The 26,864-nt window shown below is 38.9% G+C and overlaps 1 protein-coding gene across 3 annotated transcripts in view; it reads right to left on the bottom strand.

Moving 5' to 3' along the window:
• Nucleotides 1–26,864, bottom strand: part of HS3ST5 (heparan sulfate-glucosamine 3-sulfotransferase 5) — a 320,414-nt gene that overhangs the window by 138,860 nt on the left and 154,690 nt on the right. Inside the window, exon 2 of one of the 3 annotated variants that reach the window (XM_055433757.2) lies at nt 53–100. The exons of the other annotated variants lie outside the window; for them this stretch is intronic. The gene's annotated coding sequence lies outside the window, so the exon portion shown is untranslated. The remainder of the gene's footprint in view (nt 1–52; nt 101–26,864) is intronic. 3 annotated transcript variants of the gene reach the window in all.

The raw sequence follows: 26,864 nt of genomic DNA, 5'->3' as shown, positions 1-26,864 counted from the left end.
CACTATTATGTGGCATTCCAGTATCCTTCAAGTTATACTGTATCTCAATTACCTCAACTGGCATCTGCTTCTATTTCTTTCAGTCCTTCTCCCTGGTTCCCTAAACAATGAATAATAGATATTATTACTCAAGAGCGAGATTTGGGTGCATTCTCTGCAAAGAATGTAGGTAACATATAAAAAATATCTATCTGGTTTAGATAAGATAACATGAGATTGTGATCAAAGACAATTGTGTATTGATTTACCATTTAACATTTCAGCTATCAACCATTATCTTAACTCGGAACATCCTCAGAAGGTTCAAAGGATTAGAACTGTCTCAAAGTGATTCACAATGGAGGACAATTTGAGGACCAGGAAGATATTAACACATCTGCTTTGTTCATCTTGCTCAAACCTTTAAATACCATCTGTTTCCCATTATTTTCTAGCTACCATCTTCCCCAACGCTAAAAGATTTTTAAATGACTGGGGGAAAAAAACTTGAGAAACTAGTTTGAGATTTTAATTCAGTATTTCATCTGCCAGACAGTGAAATGCAGTTCGCTGCAGCAAGTGTTCCTAATAGATAAGGGAATTGTTGCTTCACATATAATTACACTGAGTCTAACGGTAGACATAGCCAACCATGTCATCTTTATACTATTAGAAGTGCTAGTAATTCTGAAAAGAATCCATTCTGAGGAGGGTCAGAACTACTTTTATTTTACTTCAAACCAGGGTTATCATGGAATAAAACTGATAGTTTTTTTGGGGAACAATTTTTGGAATATAAAAAAAAAGTATTAAAGAGTAAATGAATCTGACTGTTGTGACTGGCAGTAAGTTCAGGCATTTTGTGTTCTTTTGTGTTTGCTTTGGAATGTTAAACAGGTTGGGTTCTTTTAAAAAGAAAACATTTTATTCAGAACATTTCCCATGAAAGCCCTCTTTGACAAAGTGTCATTTTTTGATATATTAGTACATGTCTGCCCACATTTTATATTCAAAAAAGGCAAGCACTGTTTTAACAACTTTTGACAAGCATGGGGAATTAAACTTCCATGGAATCGACTCTCAGTGTTACACTAGAGACTGTGATATTTTCTATTTTTGTACTTCTTCATGAAAGGACACAGCATTTTTAGTTATATAAATTTCTCATTGAAAAAAGTGCAAAGTAATTAAAAATGAGCAATTAGAATAGGAAAACTTCAATTCATCAATAAAATGCTTCAAGCATAGAATAATTAAATTTTTTGAGAAACAGAGCTACAGATATAGTAATTCAGTGAAATAAAAGTAGCAGGACAGAAGTTAAAGAATTTTCTAGAAGACTAACCAGGAAACTTCAAGAAATTAAACTACTACTTCAGACTTCCCTGGTGGCTCAGACGGTAAAGTGTCTGTCTACAATGTGGGAGACCCGGGTTCAAGTACTGGGTTGGGAAGATCCCTTGGACAAGGAAATGGCAATCCACTCCAGTACTATTGCCAGGAAAATCCCATGGACAGAGGAGCCTGGTAGGCTACAGTCTATGGGGTCGCAAAGAGTCGGACACGACTGAATGACTTCACTTTCACAATAATCTATAAATTATAAATTTCAAAGCCAAATCATCCTGTAATTTTTTTTTTTTTTTGCAATGCAGGCTCTGCCTATTGCAACCTCACTTGGATACCCACAGGTACCTCCAGTCAGCAAACTGCCTCCCATCCTGTGTCCCTCTGACTGTGACCCTGCAGGGTGGGGTCTGGCAGCTCTCCAAGCTCATCTGTCTCCACTCCACTGTGCCCTTGCTCATTCATTCATCCAGGGCTTTTTCCAGTTCCTTGACTACGTCAGGTTCTTTATTCTCTGCCTAGATCACTATCACAATCATTTTGATTAATGTCTCCTCTTCTTTTCAATCTCAGCTTGGATGTCACTTCCCTCAGGAAGATTTCTCTGACTGTTCTCTCCCTAGATGTCCTTTCCCTAGAGCCTGTAGAACATGTTCTCTCCAATCCAAGTCCCTTTCATATAGATGCTGTTGTCTCTTTATTTGCAGATGGTAAGCACCATGCGGGTGCAGGAGGGCCGAGAGAAGCTACTCCACATTCAAGGTCAGGAGGGGCGGCTGTGAAGAGATACCCCTCGTCCAAGGTAAGGAGCAGCGGCTGTGCTTTGCTGGAGCAGCCGTGAAGAGATACCCCACGTCTAAGGTAAGAGAAACCCAAGTAAGACAGTAGGTATTGTGAGAGGGCATCAGAGGGCAGACACACTGAAATCATAATCACAGAAAACTAGTCGATCTGATTGCACGGACCACAACCTTGTCTATCTCAATGAAACTAAGCCATGCCGTGTGGGGCCACCCAAGATGGACAGGTCATGGTGGAGAGGTCTGACAGAATGTGGTCTACTGGACAAGGGAATGGCAAACCACTTTCATATTCTTGCCTTGAGAACCCCATGAACAGTATGAAAAGGCAAAATGATAGGATACTGAAAGAGGAACTCCCAAGGTTGGTAGGTGCCCAATATGCTACTGAGGATCAGTGGAGAAATAACTCCAGAAAGAATGAAGGGATGGAGCCAAAGCAAAAACATCATCCAGTTGTGGATGTGACTGGTCATAGAAGCAAGGTCCGATGCTGTAAAGAGCAATATTGCATAGGAACCTGGAATGTTAGGTCCATGAATCAAGGCAACTTGGAAGTGGTCAAACAGGAAATGGCAAGAGTGGATGTTGACATTGTGGGAATCAGCAAACTAAAATGAACAAGAATGGGTGAATTTAACTCAGATGACCATTATATCTACTACTGTGGGCAGGAATCCCTTAGAAGAAATGGAGTAGCCATCATGGTCAACAAAAGAGTCCGAAATGCAGTACTTGGATGCAATCTCAAAAACGACAGAATGATCTCTGTTTGTTTCCAAGGCAAACCATTCAATATCACAGTATTCCAGTAATCCAAGCCTATGCCCCAACCAGTAACTGAAGTTGAATGATTCTGTGAAGACCTACAAGACTTTTTAGAACTAACACCCAAAAAATATGTCCTTTTCATTTTAGGGGACTGGAATGCAAAAGTAGGAAGTCAAGAAAACACCTGGAGTAACAGGCAAATTTGGCCTTGGAATACGGAATGAAGCAGGGCAAAGGCTAATAGAGTTCTGCCAAGAGAACGCACTGGTCATAGCAAACACCCTCTTCCAACAACACAAGAGAAGACTCTACACATGGACATCACCAGATGGTCAACACCGAAATCAGATTGATTATATTCTTTGCAGTCAAAGATGGAGAAGCTCTATACAGTCAGCAAAAACAATACCGGGAGCTGACTGTGGCTCAGATCATGAACTGCTTATTGCCAAATTCAGACTGAAATTGAAGAAAGTAGGGAAAACCACTAGACTATTCAGGTATGACCTAAATCAAATCCCTTATGATTATACAGTGGAAGTGAGAAATAGATTCAAGGGACTAGATCTGATAGAGTGCCTGATGAACTATGGATGGAGGTTCGTGACATTGTACAGGAGACAGGAATCAAGATCATCCAAATGGAAAAGAAATGCAAAAAAGTGAAATGGCTGTCTGAGGAGGCCTTACAAATAGCTGTGAAAAGAAGAGAAGCAAAAAGCAAAGGAGAATAGGAAAGATCTAAGCATCTGAATGCAGAGTTCCAAAGAATAGCAAGGAGAGATAAGAAAGCCTTCCTCAGCGATCAATGCAAAGAAATAGAGGAAAACAATAGAATGGGAAAGACTAGAGATCTCTTCAAGAAAATTAGAGATACCAAGGGAATGTTTCATGAAAAAATGGGCTCAATAAAGGACAGAAATGGTATGGACCTAACAGAAGCAGAAGATATTAAGAAGAGGTGGCAAGAATACACAGAAGAACTGTACAAAAAACATCTTCATGACCCAGATCATCACGATGGTGTGGTCACTCACCTAGAGTCAGACATCTCAGAATGTGAAGTCAAGTGGGCCTTAGAAAGCATCACTACAAACAAAGCTAGTGGAGGTGATGGAATTCCAGTTGAGTTATTTCAAATCCTGAAAGATGATGCTGTAAAAGTGCTGCACTCAATATGTCAGCAAATTTGGAAAACTCAGCAGTGGCCACAGGACTGGAAAAGGTCAGTTTTCATTCCAATCCCAAAGAAAGGCAATGCCAAAGAATGCTCAAACTATTGCACAATTGCACTCATCTCACACGCTAGTAAAGTCATGCTCAAAATTCTCCAAGCCAGGCTTCAGCAATACTTGAACCACGAACTTCCAGATGTTCAAGCTGGTTTCAGAAGAGGCAGAGGAACTAGAGATCAAATTGACAACATCTGATGGATGATCGGAAAAGCAAGGGAGTTCCAGAAAAACATCTATTTCTGCTTCATTGACTATGCCAAAGCCTTTGACTGTGTGGATCACAAGAAACTGTGGAAAATTCTGAAAGGGATGGGAATACCAGACGACCTGATCTTCCTCTTGAGAAACCTATATGCAGGTCAGGAAGCAACAGTTAGAACTGGCCATGGAACGACAGACTGGTTCCAAATAGGAAAAGGAGTACGTCAAGGTTGTATATTGTCACCCTGCTTATTTAACTTATATGCAGAGTACATCATGAGAAATGTTGGGCTGGAAGAAGCACAAGCTGGAATCAAGATTGCTGGGAGAAATATCAATAACCTCACATATGCAGATGACACCACCCTTATGGCAGAAAGTGAAGAGGAACTCAAAAGCCTCTTGATGAAAGTGAAAGAGGAGAGTGAAAAGGTTGGCTTAAAGCTCAACATTCAGAAACCTAAGATCATGGCATCTGGTCCCATCACTTCATGGGAAATAGATGGGGAAACAGTGGAAACAGTGTCAGACTTTATATTTTGGGTCTCCAAAATCACTGCAGATGGTGATTGCAGCCATGAAATTAAAAGACGCTTACGCCTTGGAAGGAAAGTTATGACCAATCTAGATAGCATTTTAAAAAGCAGAGACATTACTTTGCCAACAAACGTCCGTCTAGTCAATGTTATGGTTTTTCCAGTGGTCATGTATGGATGTGAGAGTTGGACTGTGAAGAAAGCTGAGCACCAAAGAATTGATTCTTTTGAATTGTGGTGCTGGAGAAGACTCTTGAGAGTTCCTTGGACTGCAAGGAGATCCAACCAGTCCATCCTAAAGGAGATCATTCCTGGGTGTTCCTTGGAAGGACTGATGCTGAAGCTGAAACTCCAATACTTTGGCCACCTCATGCGACGAGTTGACTCACTGGAAAAGACTCTGATGCTGGGAGGGATTTGGGGGTAGGAGGAGAAGGGGACGACAGAAAATGAGATGGCTGGATGGCATCACCAACTCGATGCATATGAATTTGTGTTAATTCGGGAGATGGTGATTGACAGGGAGGCCTGGCGTGCTGCGATTCCTGGGGTTGCAGATTGTCGGACACGACTGAGCGCCTGAAGTGAAGTGAACTGAACTGAGGCACCATGAAGCTTATTTATTGTTTTCTATCTTATGTCTATCTTATTTACCATTAAATCTCTACTTCTTAGACAAGTGCTTGGAATATTCTCAATGCTCTTAAACACTTTGTTAAACAGATTAGTGAATAATTTGAGTGAAAAGTTCACATATAAGCAACGATTTTTTTCCTTTTGGTGGTAATACATACTATTAAATATAACCACTTTTACCAAAATATATTAGTTCAGTGGCATATCTTAATGTTATTGTTCCCATTGATTATTTGATTTAGCTGGGACAAGTTTCACATTTTATTTCAAGATTTTCTCATATCACCTTTCTCTATTATGAAAGTGCAAGGTGGATAATAGCCATTGAAGGATGTTAAGTTCTGAAATGCCACTTTGGGTTTCAGTTTAATATACAGCCTCTGAAAAAGCGTCTGCCTGGAATATAGGAGACCCGGGTTCAATCCCTGGGTTGGAAAGATCCCCTGGAGAAGGAAATGGCAACCCACTCCAGTACTCTTGCCTGGAGAATCCCATGGAGGGAGGAGCCTGGTAGGCTACAGTCCATGGGGTCACAAAGAGTTGGACATGACTGAGCGACTTCAATTTCACTTTCTTTCTTTCTTTTAATATACTGACTTCTAATGGTAAAATGGTAGACTGAAAAGGGGGAGAACAGATGTATGAAGATTAACGTATAATATCTGAAAAAGGGGAAGGTCTTGCTTTTCTATCACTCTGTTAGTATAATCTTTAACTGGAAATAAAAGAAGAAAATTTGAGACTAGTACCCAGCAGTGAGTCAGCAAAGTGGAGATGGAGAAGAGGACATCTTCTGGACATTGTTATTAGATATTAAGAGCTGTAATAACAAACATACTCTTGAAAGGCCTTTAAATTAAATGACACAGCTGTGGATAACTAAATTATGATTATGACAAATTCAGGGAATTGGTTCAGAGTTCTCCTCATCCAAAATTCAAATAAGCAATCAAAGTGATATTGTATTAGTTGACCTCCTCAGACACTTCTGAAATACAGGAGGCATTTATTAAGAATACTCAGAACAAAAGCAGGACGGAACTGCTTCCGTATTTCATAAACACCTTTATGAAGTGGGAAGGTGGGTGAAGCTGGGTTGGGGAGGGTGGATATGGGGGGAAGGACACAGAAGGAAGAGAAGGAGCTACTTGGAAAGAGATAAGTGGAACTCTTCTTTTGAAAATTGCCACAGCAGGACTTTCCTTAAGTCAAGATTAAAAATGTGATGAGCCTATGGAATGTTATTGTCTGCAGCAAAAGTAATATAAAAACGATTTTTGTTTCCACATAAATTACTTAACACAGCTGCCACTGGTTTTACAGATTAATGCTGGTACTGATAGGCCATCATGTATAAGAGATTCTTTCTCTGAATTTTTTAGTCTTCAGCCTTCAGTGTTTCTTTACCTCTTTATTAAACTCTTATTCTAAAACTTATAATGAAATATATTGAAGCAGTTTGCCAGAAACACACATGGAGTTGTTTCTACTGGCTCTCCTCTGGGCTTCCTCAAGCCATAATGTAGATGGTGCCAGAAAAAAATCTTAAAAACAGTAATAATGATAAATAAATTAAAACACAGTGTATGTAGTCTCCATAAAAGAAATGTTTGTTTTACAGAACTGTATTTTCACCTCAAAGCCTGTTCACTCCATCCTTACTTTATTCCAAAATGCTTCTTCATAGCAATTCTTATTTCAAAAGGGTGCTTCAAATTGATTCTGAGGAATTTATGCTCTTCATGCTGTTTTCTGGCACTATGTTTTTTATCAGATCAGCAGAAACAATGTGAAAACACCTGACACAGTAATTTCAAATGTCTATCATCTACAAAATTATACATAAAAGATCTTTGGTGGCAATGTGGTCCTTGAATGAAGAACTTTTTAAAGAAAGACCAACAAATGCTGTTGAAAATATAAATGGATATGTTGCAAGAAAAAGACACTTGTAGCATTTGTGGAAACAGATTTTTAATCAGAACCAAGAGAACATTTCTGAAAGAGCCAGTCTTGCTTTTCACAAGAGTTTTGCATTCACAGACTGTTAACATACACGCTTGCCACCTTCAACTAAAGCTAAAGGGCTGCAGCTAGAAATGGAGTTGTATGGGCAACAAAACATTTTGTAGATGCTTACCCAGGGTAAATGATAAAACATCTACATTCCCATCCCATGCCACCTCCTAAAACAAAGCTAGATATAATTGTTGAACATTTATAAGTTTTTAAAATGGCACAGAGGAAGGCTCTGGGTTATAAATCTATTTTTATCCCTACATACCTATCTGCTCTATGGTCTTAACTTAGATGCTAGTCACTCTCAAGAACTGGTGTGGTCCCTGAGGTTTCCCTTGTGCACCCAGAGCTGAGAATCCTGATCTAAAGCTTCTTCTGTTCAGTGATTTAGCGACAAACTCCCTTCCCATTTTTTGTTTTAGTCACCTGTGCCCATCTGCGTGTATCTCACAACCAAGGAGGCATTTCACTAGGGCTTGAAAGTTATGCTATATTTTCCTACCCACTTCCCCTGCTGTCCTTAGAACTGGAATGTGATTCTATCATAGTTTGAATGTGAAGTATTACAGATTTTCACATTCAGATTCAAAGAAGTATGTATCAAAATAATGTTTGCATTTATTATCTAAAAGGATATACTTGAAATAGGCCTTTTGAATCGCGTTGCAATTTTATAGGAAATAGAATGGCATAAAAAGAAACAGAAAAACATACCCCTTTATTCTTTTAAGTTGAGTGTATTTCAGACTTAAACCTGTGGGATCATAATGACACAGTATTATAACAACTCCAAACGTCTGACATTTTTAAGGTGTGTATATAATATTCAGGTGGGGCTCAAATAGGGAGCTAAGCGTCCAGGCTACTGTTTTGTAAAACAGCGTGTTGTATGGTCGCGTAGCTAAAGGTAGCAATATTCAACCCTCAAAAGGCAATAAAGAACACTCTGAAATGTACCTTATTTCTAAACTATGGTGGCACATTATAGCTCTCTTTGTCAGCACTTCATTGGTTTCACAGGAATAAAAACAAACACTGAGGTCTTTACTCCGAAATCCATTTCTAGAATTTATCTTACTAACAAAGGAGTTAGTCCTGTGAGAGGTGTTCTAGTTTGTAATAGAAGAATTACTCTTGGTAAAGCTTTTTGCTCTTTGAAGGGCTGTATGTATTTGACATTCTTAATTTAAAAGCAACAAACTCCATAAAATCATGCTTTTCCATGATCCACATGATAAACCAAAAGAAGGAAATTTACTTAAGTAAGAATAGTTTTCTGTATCTGGGCAAAACTGATGCATTTATGCATTTCTATAGGAAGGAAAAAAGAAACCCTAAACTTTGTTTAAACATGAAAAAAAAATTGGAATAAGTCCAGTTTGCTTTCAGCATTGTTTCTAGAGGTTATTTATTTACCGCAACTGCATATTCATCGACATTTTGCCAAAACAGTTAACTCTTACTTTTTCCTTTCTTTTATTTAAGCATACAACAATAGGCAGCTGATACCAGTGCTTCCTTTAGCTGTTTTGATTTTGGATTGCATATACATGAACTCAGGTTACCTCAAAATAATAAACGAAAATAAGATGTATTTCCAAAGCAACAAAAGCAGAACATATTTTGTTACACTATTACTGCAGAAATGTGTCTAGGAGAATGGGTGTTTAGATGTGAAAAACTGTTTATAAATCATACCCAAGTCCATTTACAGATCGGCCCTGACAATGGATGACAAAATGATAACCACAACAGATAAGATGGCAAATGGCCCCCAATCCAGACAAAATCTACTCTGTAATTATTTATGCAGCAAGAATCCAGTCATTTTAGTTGCCTTCAGAATCAAGGGGGGAAGATGAATGATAACTGGAAAAGTGAGAACAACCCCCACCCCCCCGACCCTAGGAGGTTACCAGATTGTCCTAAACAGATGTCCACAAATACTTAGAAATGGAGCTGGTGACAGGAAGGGACCCTTTTAAAAGGGTATTGTTGTAAAGCTTTAGTTTCCCAATTTAAGATATGTTTTCCTTTTTTCAGGCTGAAATATTTTTGACACAAGATTCAGGAAAATCAATTAAACATTACTGGACAATGGATAGATTAAGGTATACTTCTTTTCAGGATAAGAAAGCTGTCTTTATATAAAGTCTGTCTCTCCAGAGGAAAGAGATGAAGAGAAGCAAGGCTCTTAGAGAATAAGAGTAATGGAAAATGCTATGTCAAACAAGAGTCCTCCATCAGTTCAGTTCAGTTCAGTCGCTCAGTCGTGTCCGACTCTCCGCGACCCCATGAATCACAGCACGCCAGGCCTCCCTGTCCATCACCAGCTCCCGGAGTTCACTCAAACTCATGTCCACAGAGTCGGTGATGCCATCCAGTGCATACTTAAAAAAGAAATGAGTAAGATTTATCATATATGTGACAAGCTAGCACACTTTTTTTTTTTAAACATATATTCAGCCATTCCCAAGGACTGTGTGAGTTGCCCAGAATAAGACCTGTTTGGATATGGGACATGGTTGGGGACTTAGGAGTCTACCAACCCCAGGATCTTCTCTTGACTTAAGACTCCTAAGTCTCTCTAGGATGTAAGCTTCATGAAAGTAGATTTTGTTTTGTTTTTGTTTTGCTCACTGCTTTATCTTCGGCACCTATAATAGAGCCTGGCATATAGAAAGTAGGCAATTAATATTTGGGGCTTGAACAATGAATGGAGATTAGTTCAGACTCCAGCTTCTCTGCCTTTGTCTACTATACGTGGTTACAGTCCTCTGAGATGTTAACATGTGCCTGTTGTTGTTTAGTCACTCAGTCATGTCCGACTCTTCTCTGACACTGTGCCAAATACTAATGTTGACCTGAAACTAATAGGCTGCAACAAAAATGGGTTTACTCAGGATTCAGTTCAGTTCAGTTCAGTTGCTCAGTCGTGTCCAACTCGTTGTGACCCCATGAATCACAGCGCGCCAGGCTTTAGAAAATTGCAATTCAGGGTCTGCAACCATCACAAGCCACATGCAAGTTCTCCTGACAGCAAGGGAATGAGAATGCTTATCCGAAGAGGAAAAGGAAGTTGGGAGGGCTGTAGAAACAGAGAGTCCATTGCTTTTCATTGGCTGAGTTCTTGTCAGAAAAGGAGTTTTTCTTCTTCCTGTGGCTCTGCTATGGTTGCAAGGCATGAGCATGCCCCCTCTGATCTCCCAACTCTATTCAACTGAGGTCTCTCCTGTGTCCATGGGATTCTCCAGGCAAGAATACTGGAGTGGGTTGCCATCCCTTCCTTCAGGATATTTTCCCGACCCAGGGATTGAACCCACATCTCTTGCAGTGCAGGTGGATTCTTTACCCACTGAGCCCACCTGGAAGGCCCTGTTTATTATTATTTTACAGTAATCATTTTTCCCTATGGCTATGTGATAAAGCATTATTATCTCCACTTTAGGATTAGTTTTGAAGCACCAGAATTAAAATGTGGTATTTAAGTAACCTTAAACTTTTGCACCATGTAGAAGGTAGAGAAAAAAGTTGCCTTAGTTTAAGTCCAAAACCTAAACTCTTCCTTACTATGCTAAATCCTGGTTCAGTCTTATTTAGTTGATGACTCTGCTCCATCTACTGTATCAGTCTTGTCTTTATTCTGATCCCTGGTCTCATCCAAATTCTGCTCTAACTCTAGTCTTGGGGTATGTGCTGCACCTAATGTGAGCTTCTCCACAGCACTCCAGTGTCTCTGTTTCATCTGGGTGGTACTTCTTAGCTTTGACAGCCATAACAAAATGCCATAGATTGTTGTCTTTAATTACAGAAATTTATTTTCTTACAGTTCTGGATGCTAAAGTTTGAGATCATAGTGCAAGCACAGTCAAGCTCTGGTGAGATCTCTCTTCCTGACTTGTAGATGGCTGCCTTCTTACTGTGTGCTCATATGGGCTTTTCAGGGTACCTGCACCTGGGGAGAGACCTCCCTTTCTTTCTCTTCTTATAAAGCCACAAATCCTACTGGATTAGGACCCCACCCTTATGCCCTTTCTTAATCTTTGTGCTAAATTGTTTCAGTCATGTCTGACTCTCTGTGACCTATGGACTGTAACCCAGCAGGCTCCTCTGTACATGGGATTCTCCAAGCAAGAATACTGGAGTGGGTTGCCATGTCCTCCTCCAGGGGATCTTCCTGACCTAGGGATTGAACCCACGTCTCATTAGCGCCACCTGGGAAACCCTCATTTATCCTTATTAACTCCTAAAAAGTCTTATCTCCAGACACAATCACACTGGATGCTAGGGCTGCAAAATATGAATTATATGGGAACACAATTCAGTCACTCTATCTGGGACCTGAAAACACGGTGAACTTCACAAAACATACATTTAAAAATTATTGTTGTTCAAAATCTACCAAACCATAGATTCCCCTTGATTACCCAAGGGGAATTTTATAAATATCATGTGGCCTAATACAGTTCCAGTGGTCATCACATCTATGTGCTTCTTTCTTTTTCCAATGTGTAATTTTGAGAATCTTTGTTCTGAGTGGACAGTGACCAGAGGCTCAACATGACTCAATTATTCCTTGATATACTATAAATATTTCTTGGAACTTTCCAGTTGGATCTTAGAATCAGAAATCATATTCTGAGCTAGTTACTACAAAGCTTTCCTACTACAGGGGAAAAAATGAATCCTATGACAATCTCTTTTTAGTTACATTGGCCTTGTTTTCTGAACTTGTATTAAGCTTCTATTGGGATGGCAGTAAATCTTGAATAAGAGTACAAGTACATGGGATCTTGAAATGAACCAAAACCCCAAAATGCTGATGTGGATCCCACCATTGTGGACATGACTAAAACATCAGAAAGTTCTGGTGCAGCATTGTGAGCATCCCATTTTGACAAAAATAGACCTCCTGACTTATAAATGTTCTTTCTTCAGGGAACACAGGGAAAGGTGTGTGTGTGTGTGGGTGGGAGGGTGGGTGGGTGAGAGAGAGAGAAAGAGATATGTAAATGCTGTCTTGAATTGCAAAGTTCCGCTGGAAGAAAGATATTTATTTATGTGTTTCATTAGCATAATTACATTTTAAGACAGAATAGTGGGTTTAACATATGATTAAAAAGACACTTGCTCCTTGGAGGGAAAGCTATGACAAACCTAGACAGCATATTAAAAAACAGAGACATCACGCTGCTGACAAAGGTTCATATAGTCAAAGCTATGGTTTTTCCAATAGTTATGTATGGATGTGAGAGTCGGACCATAAAGAAGGCTGAGTGCTGAAGAACAGATGCTTTCAAATTGTAGTGCTGGAGAAGACTCTTGAGAGTCCCTTGCATAGCGAGGAGATCAAACTGGTCAATCCTAAAGGAAAACAACTCTGAATATTTGATGGAAGCGCTGATACTGAAGATGAAGTTCCAATACTTTGGCCACCTGATGCAAAGAGCTGACTAACTGGAAAAGACCCTGGGGCTGGGAAAGATTGAAGGCAAAAGGAGCGGGGGATGACAGAGGATAAGATGGTTGGATGGCTCAGTGGACATGACTGAGTGGACATGACTCAGTGGACATGAATTTGAGCAAACTCTGGGAGACAGTGGAGGATAGTGGAGTGAGGTGTGCTGCAATCCATGGGGGTTGCAAAGAGCTGGACATGATTTAGAGACTGAACAACAACATCAACAAAACTATTAAAATGTGTCCACTGTAAATGCAAAGTGATTACAGAATGAGAATATAAGTCATACATACTGCAATATTTATAGGTATTTCTTAGAAATATTGTAACAAGTTATCACCACTAGATTTTTACATAATTAATTATGAAACTAACAGAAATTATTTATTTTTTAAAGAAGAGATTAATCACCCTTAAGTTGCTATCAGATAATAAATTTAGACAATGATAGAAAATTCAAATAGAAAAAATAGTATTTTTTGCAACATTTTCCTTCATTATTGAACAAATAAAGCCTTCAGTTTTTCAATAATTCTGTGATAATTAGTTTAGTTTTATTTCAGTTGCTCAAAAGACCAAGCTATATATTTCTCTACAATTGTGGAGAAGAGTTCCAGGTAAGGAACTTGGAGGTCTGATTTCTTGCTTAGGCTCTAGCACAAAATACCTGTGATACTTTGGGCAGACTACTGAACCTCCTGAGTTTTCTTGACTACAAAAGGAGAGGATAAGATAAGAATACATGAGCTCTGAAGTCCTTACAAGTACTCCCAGTCTGTGATTCCAGGTGGTTATTCAAATTACTAAAGCCAATAGAATTAGTCCCCATGAACTGATTAAACAGGAAAGGTTATTCCAGGATATCAAATTGCCAACATCTGTTGGATCATCGAAAAAGCAAGAGAGTTCCAGAAAAACATCTATTTCTGCTTTATTGACTATGCCAAAGCCTTTGACTGTATGGATCACCACAATCTGTGGAAAATTCTGAAAAGAGATAGGAATACCAGACCACCTGACCTGCCTATTGAGAAATCTGTATGCAGGTCAGGAAGCAACAGTTAGAACTGGACATGGAACAACAGACTGGTTCTAAATAGGAAAAGGAGTATATCAAGGCTGTATATTGTCACCCTGTTTATTTAACTTATATGCAGAGTACATCATGAGAAATGCTGGGCTGGATGAAGCACAAGCTGGAATCAAGATTGCCGGGAGAAATATCAATAATCTCAGATATGCAGATGACACCACCCTTACGGCAGAAAGTGAAGAAGAACTAAAGAGCCTCTTGATGAAAGTGAAAGAGGAGAGTGAAAAAGTTGGCTTAAAAACTATTCCAGGTGAATGCTGGTCATGGTCACCATGGCCCATCCTGTCACGAAACACAAGGCTCACACTGGCATCCTGTGATTAATTATCTCAGCCCAAAAGAAGCCACTTTTGAGGGTTCCTTACTCTTTGAAGTTTATTTGTTTGCTTGCCAAGTTGCCATCTACCACATAAGGTGCCAACATGTCACTCTCTCATGGAAAATTTACTTGATTCCTCTGCTACACTAAGCCAGCACTCTTTTCATATGGGTTTACATGAAATTAAACAAGAAATTTCAATCACAGCATTTAGCACAATTGGCAGTTAGCTACATATCTATGTAATTGTATCACATCTGTTTTCTTCTTTAGGGTGTAAACTCCAAGACAACTAACACTAGGCTAATATTTTCTTTTTTATTCGGGTTTTATTTTGTTCAAGAGAACAAATGAACGTATCTTAAAGAGAGAGTGCTATGGGGCTTATTAGGGAAAGCAGCAGCTCCCTGCCCACTCCAGGACCATTTTCAGCTCCCTAGAAGCAACAAGTTTCAACTTTCCTAACTGAATATTTTGGCATTTTTACCATTTTTGAAAATATTAATATCACGCCTGAATTACCTTTGCTGAATTCTTGACTTTAGACATTGAATATTAATTTCCCTCTGGAAGAGAAGGCTTTATTTAGCTCTCTTTTGAGTGAGTGATAGCGTGTCTGACTCTTTGCGACTCCATGGACTATAGCATGCCAGGCTCCTTTGTCCATGGAATTCTCCAGGAAAGAATACTGGAGTGAATTGCCATTTCCCTCTCCATAGTTCTCTTTTACATCTCCACTATTTTTATCACATAAACTTTCTGTCATCCCATTCTCTCAACACAGTTAGATCAATACTGATTATTATGACTATCATTAATACATAATATTACATAGTGCCATTCTCAGCTGAGTCTGTAGTATACTACGATTGTGTCCGTTTTTGCACAAATTCTTACTCCCACTGAGTTAATAATTATCTTGTTCAGTTTTCAGTACTTAATCCTTCAAAGGTTTCTTGAGAAAGAGTACATGTAAGTTAGAATATTACTGATACTATTCTGATACTTTTTCTAATCTGTGAAATTCACATTTTTGCTCTGGAATTAGGTTTTTCCATTGTCCCAAGAGTTGTAAAATTTCCTAATGAATGTAGTTTTATTTTTATTCATTGTACTCAGCACTTAGTGGCCTCTGTAGTTGGGAAACTCATATTCTTTAATTCTGAGAATATCCCTTTGATATTTTTCACCTCCATCAAAAATTTTTCTCATACTAGGGAATTCTCATTGTTCAGAAATAGGATCCTTACAAATTTAGAAAAAAAAATCCATTTTCCATCTCTTCACCTTTTTGCTCTAATTACTGGGATAATGCTTCAACTTTATCATCCCAATTTTTTATTTAGTTTTCCATTTCTGTTATTATAATATTAATTTCTAGGCATATGTTTTCTTTGGCTCTCTGGATATGCCTGTTTTATAGAGCACACTCTTCTAGTTCCACTAAGACAAAATCTGGCCTTATGTCTTCACACAGACTGTGTTTCCTAAAAATATTACTTTCTGGTTTTGGTCTGTATGTCAAATTAAATGCCTGCCTTAAACATGTGTTGATATTTTGTCTACTTATATTTATGAGTGAGAAGCTTGTGAGCATGTAAGAAATGGGTCATCGGACTCTTTACTCCAGGGTGATCTGGCCAGGCAGTTTCCCTAAGGAATCCCTGAACTTTGTATCATTTGTTTTTTTTTTTTTTTTTTTTTTTTATTTCTAAAAAAGAATTTTATTAAAAAAGCACAAATGCAAAGAAACTTTGTATCATTTGGATCTTCATTTCTGGATTGATCAAATTCCCCAAGATTTTCTGAATATCTTCCCAGAAAGATTCTGATTGCCAAGATTCTTAGAGTCCAATGAGGAAGAAAGCTGTGAATCTTAACATTTCATATGTAAACTCTCACTTAAACCCATTATTTTTAGTGTGATACTTCTCTTCTTTCTTATCCCCAATGTTCCCAAGTTCACTAACTCTGCTTGCCTTAATTATGGAGTAAAATGTCAATCTCCCAGCTGTATGGATGAATGGGGGTATCTAGAGGGTATCTAATTGCTCTTAATCAATCTTCCTGTTTTTAGGCTCATGTTTTCTCCCCAAATCCAGGGATAAATAGTGAGGTCAATACTTGAACATTTTGGGAATGCTTTGGTGGAAAACTGTATTGCTTCTAAACTTTGCCCCCTGCTGGTTTTAAGACTCAGCATTTTGGGGTTTGTTAAATAGGTTTCCATGTCTACATCTGCTCTCTAGCTTAAGTGACTTGTTGCTATTTTCTCTTATCCTATGTTTTTGTCTTATAAGTGTGTGCCTTTAAAACAATCCATTTTCAGTCATTTCATTAGGGGTTCAGAAGATAGGTAATACACTGTGTACCATGGCATCCTCATCAGACACCACAGTGCATCCTTCTCACGTAAATAAGCCTTTTCCGGTTGAGCAAATTCTCTGGATCAGTCCTATATAGATGTCTCCGACATTCTAAGATCTTAAATGTTCTTTGCCATCTTAATGTAAAACCATGTATGAAGCTCTTTGGTCTTTTAGAATGTAGCTGTTGTGAAGATATCTTTTTGGGACGTATGTACTATCTAGACTAGAACTGAATACTAGTTGCCAGCAATGACAAAGAACTTCTCTGTGGCTAATATTACCATCTGTCCTGTTTTCCACTAAACATGTATATTAGTTGTTTGAATAGATTCTTAGAGGGTGAAGGTCATTTTAATGCTACCCTTTCAGTATAGGGTCATTAACCTCAAACTGCAGCTGTGACCAAAGACAAAATGCCTTCAACTATTGACAAATGCTCTTGGTCCAGATTTAATGGTGGTCTAATAACATTAAATATAGAAAAGACAGGACAAAGGAAAATACCATGGACTCACAAAAGAAGCCCGTTGCATATATCCTGATATTTTTTCCTCTGAAAGTGTTTCAAAGTGTATATTCAATGTACTTGTGTGTTCTCTCTTGTGCTTCATCTCCCAAATTTATTTTCAGTCACAAGGTAATAATCATCATAAAATAAAACTGTACTTAAAATTGATCATTATTGTCACTCATTCCTGCCTTATTAACACAGAATGCTATACATATGAAAACAGGCTCCTTGCTTCATTAGAGAGATACTTAAACAGGTAGCTTACAAGCTGTATTTATTCTATGTTGATCTAAATGTTGTGTTATGGATGGAGAAAAATGACATGAGAATCAAATTCTATGAGAATTAGTCTTGAGGCAAGCAGTTTCTAGGCTCTGAAAGTAAAGCAATGGATACTGACTAAATGGAAGAGGCTTTGTCTTTATATTTGTGGTGGCACTAGGCCGAGTGAGGAGAACCCTCAGCATGCAGCCCTGTATCATCAAATACTCACACACTCAATGCCAAGCAGTGTCAGAAGTTGGGGCATCACAGTTACTCTGAGATGTCTGTGGATGTATATTTTCTGTGGAAAATCTTGGCTCTGTTCACTGTGGTCCTCCTGGATCATTTCTATTCTATGTACCAGTGACTATTCTTAAGGCATTCATCCTGATTAGACTCCTTAATTTCCGTGAACAAAATTTAACTCTATTTTCATTTGGTTGCTTATAAAACATATGTATCTTGACAACATATGCACTTAAACTTCAGGTTCTTCCAAAGGTTCTAGCCTTTAACTCTCTTGGCCAATTCTTCCTCAAGGCAAAAAGCGGTCTATAATTTTCAAAACCTTATAGAAATAGATATCTGTTCTACAAAAGAGAAAAGTTTTACTGGTACTAAATTCAAAATTAAATCTGCCATGTAATCTTTCAGTTCAGTTCAGTTCAGTTGCTCAGTCATGTCCGACTCTTTGCGACCCCATGAATCACAGCACGCCAGGCCTCCCTGTGTTAGGTAAGACAAAACACGATGAATGTTAAATAACATGATGGATATTATTTTGGATAAGGGTTTTAACTCAGAGAAATATTTTTCACAGGGTTATTTTTGTATCACTGTAAGTGGAGGCACAGTTATTATAACAATTTTTGAAGGCATTTTTGTTGATCTAATGTAGGCACACAGATTTCTAAATAACTTGATGATGATCACTGCAAGTATTCATAAGGTACTCATGTGCCAACACTGTTCTAAGCATTTTATTTAGATGAATTCCCTTAATCCTCCTCATCACCCTAAGAGATAGACATGTATCATGACCCCATTTCTACAGATGTGGGCACCATCTCACAGAGAGGTTAATATCTTGCCCAGTATCACTCTGCTAAGGAGCAAGAACACAAGCCTGTTTATTTATGGTACAGTCCATATTTTGGCCTATCTATCTTTTGCTTTCATATCATTTCTTTCCTTTCTTGGACTTTTGAAGTAGTTGTATAACGATAAATACAAAACTGAACCCCAAGAGCCTACTATTTATAATCTTAAAGTGTCAATTAAAACAGCAACACACAGCAGCAAAATTTTCAAAAATTTAGGAGACTGCCTGCAGTCTGAAGGAGGGTTGCAGATTATTCAGCTAGAGACTTCAGAATTACATAATTTGGGAAATATTGGTATCAGGTCACAGTTTTTACCATAGAGTTATAAAGAGAAATAAATCATTCCAATCAATAAATCATATATGCTACCACAATTTCTCTTAAAGAAGTTCTATCATGAACTTCTTTGCTATTTAACAACGTTATATGATTTTTCTTCATAGTTTCCATACAAGGTTATTATTGTCTAAGTTGTTTTTTTCCTCCCCTCTTTTAAAGGTTTAACTTGATAGCAGCATGAATGTGCTTTTTTTTTTTTTATTTTCAGATTTTATCATGCTAACATCACAGCAGTCTTTATGGAACAGTTGCTGCTGCTGCTGCTGCTGCTAAGTTGCTTCAGTCATGTCCGACTCTGTGCGATCCCACAGACAGCAGCCCAACAGGTTCCCCCGTCCCTGGGATTCTCCAGGCAAGAACACTGGAGTGGGTTGCCATTTCTGAATCTATTTCTCTTGGGCAGAAATTCCGCAGGACTGACCAAGTTCCACAGTTAGGAGATGTTTCTGAGTTCCCTAGATCAGGCCAGTTTGTTCTTAGGAACTCCTCTGTTTGTTTGTGAACTGGGGTGGAGGTGGTATAACAAAAAGAGTATAAAGATCTTTCCCAATCAGTCTTTCCACTAAATGAGAGAATAAGCCATTATATCCTTTAAGTAACTTCTTTCAGCTTATCATTTCTTTATATTTACTCTTTACTTTAAAATGTCACATGGAAAATGCACTGCCCAAATCCAATGACAAAGCCTAAGAGGGAGGGAGTGGCCCTTTCGAAAAATATCCTCTCTTCCTAGACTAAAGCTCAAATACTAGCATCTTTCCCAGCACCTTTTTGCCAGACTGGGATTCTACAAAGAGACACCTCAAATTCCTTGGGAGTTGAGTGTCAGTCTATAAAATGAAAGTCACTGGATATGGATTCCAGAATGTGCAATGACAACATGCTACTATATAAGTATTTTTTGGAGTTGTTGACTCACTTAATTGTGTATTGAAAGATACATTTTTTTTTTTTAGAAGGAAGTTGGTATCATTACAAAGGAGAGACTAAATTCCTGGCAATTTTTTAAATGAAAAATTGAGATTAAACAAGAGATGGGGAGAGGACTAATTGGAAACAACGTTCTTCTGAAGGGTGAAGAAGTAAAGGTACAAGGTTCTTTTATTGGTGGTTGTTGCTTTGAAAAGACAAGATTAGTTTAGCTGCAGGATGGAGACAGCAGAACTTTGCAGAACTACAACCAGCTAGTGGAAACCAGCCATTATGGTTGAAAGGAAAAGTGACCTACCCTAGCTCATGGAACAATCAGGGTTAATGGAGAAAGGCAGGGGGTGGTTTAAGGTGCAATTAGCACCTTCCTTCCCTCACATCAGCAGTGCTGCTACAGCAGGTGACTGGGTTGGCTTTGTGAAGAAATTTGGGATGGCAATGTAAGTGCACAAAATTCAATGAGCAATTAAGTAAATTAAAGAAATAATTGACCTTACTTGGAAGCATTCTATACTTATTGTGGACTTTGCTTTGTAAATCACACAGATTTAGAAATACACTTAGGAGGAATTAGAGATTGATGAACATACTTGCAACTTAGTAAGTTTTGTTTAAAAGAAAGTAAGTGTATGAATGAGGTAATTATGGGTTGTACACCTAATTCTCGGGCTTCCCTGGTGGCTCAGAGGTTAAAGCGTCTGCCGCCAATGAGGGAGACCCGGGTTCGATCCCTGGGTCGGGAAGATCCCCTGGAGAAGGAAACGGTAACCCACTCCAGTATTCTTGCCTGGAGAATCCCATGGACGGAGAAGCCTGGTAGGCTACAGTCCACCGGGTCGCATAGAGTCGGACACGACTGAGTGATGGAACGGAACGGAACACCTAATTCTCATGATGGCCTATGCTGAGGACAGTCAAGCACCAGTCTATGACATACACCCACATTCTCATTTCCCAGGAGCAGTTACCCAGATGTTTAATGCCCTCAAGCAGTGAATTGACCTTTAAAAGATGAGTTTACAGACTTAAAACATCACATATGATTTCAAATAGATATCTACATGCTTCCAAGATTAGGGTAACTGTCCAGAAATAGAACTGAAGGAATAGTGAAAGGGGTAAAAGTATTAAAATCATAAAATATTCATACCACTATTACCAAAGTAATAAAATGGGAATATAGAATGTTTATATTTTAGCCAAACATATAAATAGGAACACAAAAATAGCATATCATGAATCAAAATTAACAGGAGAAAATAGCAACAAACTAAAAATTCAAGTGCAAAAGTGACTTAAGTTTTGGTGACCATGGCCATAAAGGATGCAAGCACAGATTAAGGTATTAGAACAAAATAAAAGCACCCAGTTTCTGGAATTGGTCAGATCTGCATTATATCAGCACAGCATTTTCCAGTGTGTGATGTAGTCCTAGGAGATACTCCATTTAAAAAGTTCTAATATTGGTTCTAATTTTGGTTCTAATGAAGTTCTAATTTTGGTCACCTAATGCAAAGAGTTGACTCACTGGAAAAGACTCAGATGCCGAGAAAGACTGAGGGCAAGAGGAGAGGGGACAAGAGAGGATGAGATGGTTGGATGGGGATGGTCTTGGTCCCTGTCTCCTGTACAACGTCACAAACCTCCATCCAGAGTTCATCAGGCACTCTATCTATCAGATCTAGTCCCTTAAATCTATTTCTCACTTCCACTGTATAATCATCAGGGATTTGATTTAGGTCATATCTGAATGGTCTAGTGGTTTTCCCTACTTTCTTCAAATTCAGTCTGAATGTGTCAATAAGGAGTTCATGATCTGAGCCACAGTCAGCTCCTGGTCTTGTTTTTGCTAACTGTATACAGCTTCTCCATCTTTGGCTGCAAAGAATATAATCAATCTGATTTCGGTGTTGACCATCTGGTGATGTGCATGTGTAGAGTCTTCTCTTGTGTTGTTGGAAGAGGGTGTTTGCTATGACCAGTGCGTTCTCTTGGGAAAACTCTATTAGCCTTTGCCCTGCCTCATTCCGTGCTCCAAGGCCAAATTTGTCTGTTACTCCAGGTGTTTCTTGACTTCCTACTTTTGCATTCGAGTCCCCTCTAATGAAAAGAACATCTTTTTTGGGTGTTAGTTCTAGAAGGTCTTGTAGGTCTTCATAGAACCATTCAACTTCGGCTTCTTCAGCATTACTGGTTGGGGCATAGGCCTGGATTACTGTAATATTGAATGGTTTGCCTTGGAAACGGACAGAAATCATCCTGTCGTTTTTAAGATTGCATCCAAGTACTGCATTTCGGACTCTTCTGTTGACCATGATGGCTACTCCATTTCTTCTAAGGGATTTCTGCCCACAGTAGTAGATATAATGGTCATCTGAGTTAAATTCACCCATTCCAGTCCATTTAGTTCACTGATTCCTAGAATGTCTATGTTAATTCTTGCCATCTCCTGTTTGACCACTTCCAATTTGCCCTGATTCATGGACCTAACATTCCAGGTTCCTATGCAATATTGCTCTTTACAGCATCGGACCTTGCTTCTATCACCAGTCACATCCACAACTGGGTATTGGTTCTGCTTTGGCTCCATCCCTTCATTCTGTCTAGAGTTATTTCTCCACTGATCTCCAGTAGCATACTGGGCACCTACCGACCTGGGGAATTCCTCATTCAGTATCCTATCATTTTGCCTTTTGATACTGTTCATGGGGTTCTCAAGGCAAGTATACTGAAGTGCTTTGCCATTCCCTTCTCCAATGGCTGTCTGAGGAGGTCTTACAAATAGCTGTGAAAAGAAGAGAAGTGAAAAGCAAAGGAGAAAAGGAAAGATATAAGCATCTGAATGCAGAGTTCCAAAGAATAGCAAGGAGAGATAAGAAAGCCTTCCTCAGAGATCAATGCAAAGAAATAGAGGAAAACAACAGAGTAGGAAAGACAAGAGATCTTCTCAAGAAAATTAGAGATTCCAAGGGAACATTTCATGCAAAGATGGGCTCGATAAAGGACAGAAATGGTATGGACATAACAGAAGCAGAAGATATTAAGAAGAGGTGGCAAGAATACACAGAAGAACTGTATAAAAAAGATCTTCATGACCAGGATAATCACGATAACATGATCACTGACCTAGAGCCAAACATCTTGGAATGTGAAGTCAAGTGAGCCTTAGAAAGCATCACTACAAACAAAGCTAGTGGTGGTGATGGAATTCCAGTTGAGCTATTTCAAATCTTGAAAGATGATGCTGTAAAAGTGCTTCACTCAATATGCCAGCAAATTTGGAAAACTCAGCAGTGGCCACAGGACTGGAAAAGGTCAGTCTGCATTCCAATCCCAAAGAAAGGGAATGCCAAAGGATGCTCAAACTACTGCACAATTGCACTCATCTCACACGCTAGTAAAGTCATGCTCAAAATTCTCCAAGCCAGGCTTCAGCAATATGTGAACTGTGAACTTTCAGATGTTCAAGCAGGTTTTAGAAAAGGCAGAGGCACCAGAGATCAAATTGCCAACATCCGCTGGATCATGGAGAAAGCAAGAGAGTTCCAGAAAATCATCTATTTCTGCTTCATTGACTATGCCAAAGCCTTTGACTGTGTGGATCACAAGAAACTGTGGAACATTCTGAAAGAGATGGGAATACCAGACCACCTGACCTGCCTCTTGAGAAACCTGTATGCAGGTTAGGAAGCAACAGGCAGAACTGTCCATGGAACAACAGACTGGTTCCAAATAGGAAAAGGAGTACGTCAAGGCTGTATATTGTCACCCTGCTTATTTAACTTATATGCAGAGTACATCATGAGGAATACTGGGCTGGAAGAAGCACAAGCTGGAATCAAGATTGCCGGGAGAAATATCAATAACCTCAGATATGCAGATGACACCACCCTTATGGCAGAAAGTGAAGAGGAACTCAAAAGCCTCTTGATGAAAGTGAAAGAAGAGACTGAAAAAGTTGGCTTAAAGCTCAACATTCAGAAAACTAAGATCATGGCATCTGGTCCCATCACTTCATGGGAAATAGATGGGAAGACAGTGGAAACAGTGTCAGACTTTATTTTTTTGGGCTCCAAAATCACTGTGGATGCTGATTGCAGCCATGAAATTAAAAGACGCTTACTCTTTGGAAGGAAAGTTATGACCAACCTAGATAGTATATTAAAGAGCAGAGACATTACTTTGCCAACAAAGGTCCTAGTCAAGGCTATGGTTTTTCCAGTGGTCATGTATGGATGTGAGAGTTGGACTGTGAAGAAAGCTGATCGTTGAAGAATTGATGCTTTTGAACTGTGGTGTTGGAGAAGTCTCTTGAGAGTCCCTTGGTAAGGAGATCCAACCAGTCCATTTTAAAGGAGATCTGTCCTGGGTGTTCATTGGAAGGACTGATGCTAAAGCTGAAACTGCAATACTTTGGCCACCTAATGTGACAAGTTGACTCACTGGAAAAGACTCTGATGCTGGGAAGGATTGGGGGTGGGAGGAGACGGGGACGACAGAGGATGAGATGGCTGGATGGCATCACCGACTCGATGGACATGATTTGAGTGAACTCCGGGAGTTGGTGATGGAGAGGGAGGCCTGGCGTGCTATGATTCATGGGGTCGCAAAGAGTCGGACACGACTGAGCGACTGAACTGAACTGATGGTTGGATGGCATCACTGACTCAATGGATATGAGCTTGAGCAAACTCTGGGAGATTGTGATGGACAGGGAAGCCTGACATGCTGCAGTTCATGGGGTTGGACACGACTTAGAGACTGAACACAAACAACATGATCAAACACGTTTGGGAAATGCTGCAAAACATTTTTCCTTTGAAATTTTGTAATGCACACAAGTAAATCAAAAGTCTTTAGAAGTCCTATAGCAAAGAAATGATCTTTATTTGACATCCTGAGCTCACCACCATAAAAGGACAAATAAAAATTAACCCAGTAGGTTATTCCCTCCCTGTTGACAATTAGGGAAGATATTCCCCTATTTCCCACCTCCAAGTTCTTTTACCTAGAGCATTTACTTTAGAAAATTTACTGTAAATATTTTTTCTTATCTTTAAAAATGTATATATGTCTGTTTGAAAACTAGATAGGCCTTTTGTTGGCTTTATGACCCATGGGTCTAGGAGTCATCCTTTTGAAAATCAAAACTCAAGGAAGACAGCGTCCCTCTCTCCCTCTTCTATGAGAGGGTAGGAGCCTAACTTCAGGTATTGCCTTGCTCCAATTTGCAAAGCCAGCTCTTGTCATAAAAATATGAGGTATATTTTTCTTTTGGATAAAGCCTATAAGCTAACACCAATAGGCACTCCAATTACTAGGAAAGTTAGGATAAACTACATATGACAAATGATGCTGTCAATCCTTTACTTGCGGACTAGTTATTGGGTCTATAATGGGTTGTATCTGCTTGCCTATACGAGGGAATGCAGTTTCTTTTTGTGTTTGCAGGATCTTATTAGACTATGTATGGTGCACATCACATTTAAATTTAATGGTTATTCAGTAATAAAAATGTTTTCTATTTCTATTGCTTTTGTGGAGCGGATATTTGCATTGGTAGAAGATTTTGTTTTAATTAATTTTCCACAACACTATACATGCCTGAGCTATCATCTGCCACCACCTTCATTCTTTTATGAATGCCAATGTGCACATTTTTTGAATCAATGATTTACAGTATTCCACTTAAAGTTTTATAAAATGACTCCACATATATTAAGGTGTCAATTATCTTAAGAATGAAGATTTAGAAAGTTTGCATGAAAAAGAGACAGAGAACTTCATTTTCCTTAGGCACCCAGCAATCTTTCTCATTTGGGTTTCCTCAACCAAACCACACAACACAAAGAGACAATTTCTCAACTCTTTCAAGGATGCTACATAATCTATGCCATTCTAGAAACCTAGGAGAGAACAGGATTTATTACACAAAAACCTTTAAGTCAAGAACGCTTAATCCTCTGAAATTTCAGTTGAGGAAGTCTGGCTGATCTTTACCTCCTCTCAGAGCTGAGCAAACTACATGCTTTTCCTTAGACTTTTCCTTAGACTTCAGATTCATGAAGGCAATTTCTGACTCAACATTTCCATTTAAACATCTGATAAAAGTCTCAACTCAATACATCTAGTACTAAATTCGATCTTTCATCATAAAGCTGCTCTTTGAAATATCTCCTCTGTCCCAATTCTATTCTCCTAGTTTTCAAGTAAAAAAAAAAAATCTTGGGAGTCATTCTTGACTCCTTAAATATATACTGAAGAAATCTTGTTGGGTCTACCGTCTCAATATGTCTAGAAATAACCACAACTATTGCCACCACCCAGGACTGAGACATCACCATCTATCTGTTTATCCCAATAGCTTTTGACTATTCTGTGTGTACACTGCTCTGTCCCATCCAGTCATTCTCAGCATGGCAGCCAGTTCAGCCTTTTCAATCATTATCTCTCTGACCTCATTCCAGCACATTTTCTCCTTGTTGTTCAAATATGCTAGGCATCTTACCTTAGGGTCTTTGTGATGGCTCTTCCCTCTGTCTGGAATATTCTCCCATAGGGGTCACATTCTTCCCTTCCAAGTCTTTACCCAAATGTCACCTTCTTAGTGAGTCTATTTTGACCACAATGCTTAAAATTGCAAACCATACCCCAATCTTTGATGCTCCTGATCCCTCTTACCTTGCTGTCCCCCTTCCCCATAATATGTAGTTCCTTTTAATATACTAGGTAATTTACTATCTTTTATGGTTATTGATATTTTCTGACTCTCCTCTCTGCCCTCTAAAATATAAGAGGCATCAAGGTGTGTATCTTTGCATTCCACATGCCTAGAGAGATCCTGGCACACAGCAAGTATACAACGAACATTTGAACAAGTTAATCAAATGGTGTTTAAAGCCAGCGGCAGATAGAATTAAGATTTGAAGCATAAAATTACAAATTTTAAAT

The sequence above is a fragment of the Moschus berezovskii genome, chromosome 10 (genome assembly GCF_049115385.1).
Source record: "Moschus berezovskii isolate FMDL1 chromosome 10, NW_MosBer_1.0, whole genome shotgun sequence".
NCBI lineage: Eukaryota > Metazoa > Chordata > Mammalia > Artiodactyla > Moschidae > Moschus > Moschus berezovskii.
This window is presented reverse-complemented; position numbering and strand designations above follow the sequence as displayed.